Raw genomic sequence first — 3,770 nt, forward strand, 5'->3', positions numbered from 1 at the left:
CTTTGACGTTTATTTTATTACAGACAGTATAAATCCATATATATTTTGTCTGGTTTTGTCAACTTCATTTCATTTGTTAATATAACTCCATTCCTGCATTTCAGGTCTGCAACACATGGCAAAAAAGTTGGGATCATAAAGCACAACGTTAAACCATTTAGGAATCACAACGAAAACAAATGTCAAAAATGAGTAAAATGAAAGTTCAAGCATAAAAACGCAACATAGGTGTTGGATCATTCTCAGCACTGCAGTGACACTGACGTGGTGGTGTGTTAGTGTTTGTTTGTTTGGATTTTAACGTCATGTTTTACACTTTGGTTACATTCATGACAGGAACGGTAGTTATTCATTACACAAGGTTTATCAATTCACAAGTTTATATCAGGCACAGTCTTGGACAATTTAGTATCTTCAATTCACCTCACTTGCATGTCTTTGGACTGTGGGAGGAAACCGGAGCACCCGGAGTAAACCCACGCAGACACGGGGAGAACACGCAAACTCCGCCCCACCTGGGGTTCGAACCCAGGACCTTCTTGCTGTGAGGTGACAGTTCTACCCACTAAGCCATCGTGCCGCCTGGTGTGTTAGTGTGTGTATTGTGCTGGTATGAGTGGATCAGACACAGCAGCGCTGCTGGAGTTTTTAAATACTGTGTCCACTCTCTGTCCACTCTATTAGACACTCCTACCCAGTTGGTCCACCTTGTAGATGTAAAGTCAGAGACGATCGCTCATCTATCGCTGCTGTTTGGGTTGGTCATCTTAAAGATCTTCATCAGTGGTCACAGGACACTGACCATAGGGCACTGTTGGCTTGATATTTTCGGTTGGTGGACTATTCTTAGTCCAGCAGTGACAGTAAGGTGTTTAAAAACTCCATCTGCATTACTGTCTTATCCACTCATACCAGCACAACACACACTAACACACCACCACCATGTCAGTGTCACTGCAGTGCTGAGAATCATCCAACACCCAAATAATACCTGCTCTGTGGAGGTCCTGACCATTGAAGAACAGCATGAAAAGGGCTAACAAAATATGTAGAGAAACAGATGGACTACAGTCAGTAATTGTAGAACTACAAAGTGCTTCTACAGTGTATCACAAAAGTGAGTACACCCCTCACATTTCTGCAAATATTTTATTATATCTTTTCATGGGACAACACTATAGACATGAAACTTGGATATAACTTAGAGTAGTCAGTGTACAGCGTGTATAGCAGTGTAGATTTACTGTCTTCTGAAAATAACTCAACACACAGCCATTAATGTCTAAATGGCTGGCAACATAAGTGAGTACACCCCACAGTGAACATGTCCAAATTGTGCCCAAATGTGTCGTTGTCCCTCCCTGGTGTCATGTGTCAAGGTCCCAGGTGTGAATGGGGAGCAGGGCTGTTAAATTTGGTGTTTTGGGTACAATTCTCTCATACTGGCCACTGGATATTCAACATGGCACCTCATGGCAAAGAACTCTCTGAGGATGTGAGAAATAGAATTGTTGCTCTTCACAAAGATGGCCTGGGCTATAAGAAGATTGCTAACACCCTGAAACTGAGCTACAGCATGGTGGCCAAGGTCATACAGCGGTTTTCCAGGACAGGTTCCACTCGGAACAGGCTTCGCCAGGGTCGACCAAAGAAGCTGAGTCCACGTGTTCGGCGTCATATCCAGAGGTTGGCTTTAAAAAATAGACACATGAGTGCTGCCAGCATTGCTGCAGAGGTTGAAGACGTGGGAGGTCAGCCTGTCAGTGCTCAGACCATACGCCGCACACTGCATCAACTCGGTCTGCATGGTCGTCATCCCAGAAGGAAGCTGACGCACAAGAAAGCCCGCAAACAGTTTGCTGAAGACAAGCAGTCCAAGAACATGGATTACTGGAATGCCCTGTGGTCTGACGAGACCAAGATAAACTTGTTTGGCTCAGATGGTGTCCAGCATGTGTGGCGGCGCCCTGGTGAGAAGTACCAAGACAACTGTATCTTGCCTACAGTCAAGCATGGTGGTGGTAGCATCATGGTCTTGGGCTGCATGAGTGTTGCTGGCACTGGGGAGCTGCAGTTCATTGAGGGAAACATGAATTCCAACATGTACTGTGACATTCTGAAACAGAGCATGATACCCTCCCTTCGAAAACTGGGCCTCATGGCAGTTTTCCAACAGGATAACGACCCCAAACACAACCTCCAAGATGACAACTGCCTTGCTGAGGAAGCTGAAGGTAAAGGTGATGGACTAAACTTAATTGAGCACCTGTGGCGCATCCTCAAGTGGAAGGTGGAGGACTTCAAGGTGTCTAACATCCACCAGCTCCGTGATGTCAGCATGGAGGAGTGGAAGAGGATTCCAGTAGCAACCTGTGCAGCTCTGGTGAATTCCATGCCCAGGAGGGTTAAGGCAGTGCTGGATAATAATGGTGGTCACACAAAATATTGACACTTTGGGCACAATTTGGACATGTTCACTGTGGGGTGTACTCACTTATGTTGCCAGCCATTTAGACATTAATGGCTGTGTGTTGAGTTATTTTCAGAAGACAGTAAATCTACACTGCTATACAAGTTGTACACTGACTACTCTAAGTTATATCCAAGTTTTATTTCTATAGTGTTGTCCCATGAAAAGATATAATAAAATATTTGCAGAAATGTGAGGGGTGTACTCACTTTTGTGATACACTGTATATGGTAAGTGGAGCTGATAAAATGAACAGTGAGTGTAGAAACAAGGAGGTGGTTTTAATGTTATGGCTGATTGGTGTGTATGTGTATATACAGTGCCTTGCAAAAGTATTCAGCCCCCTTGAACTTTTCAACCTTTTGCCACATTTCAGGCTTTAAACATAAAGATATGAAATTGTAATTTTTTGTGAAGAATCAACAACAAGCGGGACACAATCGTGAAGTGGAACGAAATTTATTGGATATTTTAAACTTTTTTTAGAAATAAAAAACTGAAAAGTGGGGCGTGCAATATTATTCAGCCCCCTTGCGTTAATACTTTGTAGCGCCACCTTTTGCTGCGATTACAGCTGCAAGTCGCTTGGGGTATGTCTCTATTAGTTTTGCACATCGAGATACTGAAATTTTTGCCCATTCTTCCTTGCAAAACAGCTCGAGCTCAGTGAGGTTGGATGGAGAGCGTTTGTGAACAGCAGTTTTCAGCTCTTTCCACAGATTCTCGATGGGATTCAGGTCTGGACTTTGACTTGGCCATTTTCACCTGGATAAGTTTATTTGTGAACCATTCCATTGTAGATTTTGCTTTATGTTTTGGATCATTGTCTTGTTGGAAGATAAATCTCCGTCCCAGTCTCAGGTCTTTTGCAGACTGCAACAGGTTTTCTTCCAGAATGGTCCTGTATTTGGCTCCATCCATCTTCCCATCAATTTTAACCATCTTCCCTGTCCCTGCTGAAGAAAAGCAGGCCCAAACCATGATGCTGCCACCACCATGTTTGACAGTGGGGATGGTGTGTTCAGGGTGATGAGCTGTGTTGCTTTTATGCCAAACATAACGTTTTGTATTGTGGCCAAAAAGTTCGATTTTGGTTTCATCTGACCAGAGCACCTTCTTCCACATGTTTGGTGTGTCTCCCAGGTGACTTTTTATAGATATCTTTGAGAAATGGCTTTCTTCTTGCCACTCTTCCATAAAGGCCAGATTTGTGCAGTGTACGACTGATTGTTGTCCTATGGACAGATTCTCCCACCTCAGCTGTAGATCTCTGCAGTTCATTCAGAGTGATCATGGGCCT

Source organism: Trichomycterus rosablanca, chromosome 10, assembly GCF_030014385.1.
Source record: "Trichomycterus rosablanca isolate fTriRos1 chromosome 10, fTriRos1.hap1, whole genome shotgun sequence".
NCBI lineage: Eukaryota > Metazoa > Chordata > Actinopteri > Siluriformes > Trichomycteridae > Trichomycterus > Trichomycterus rosablanca.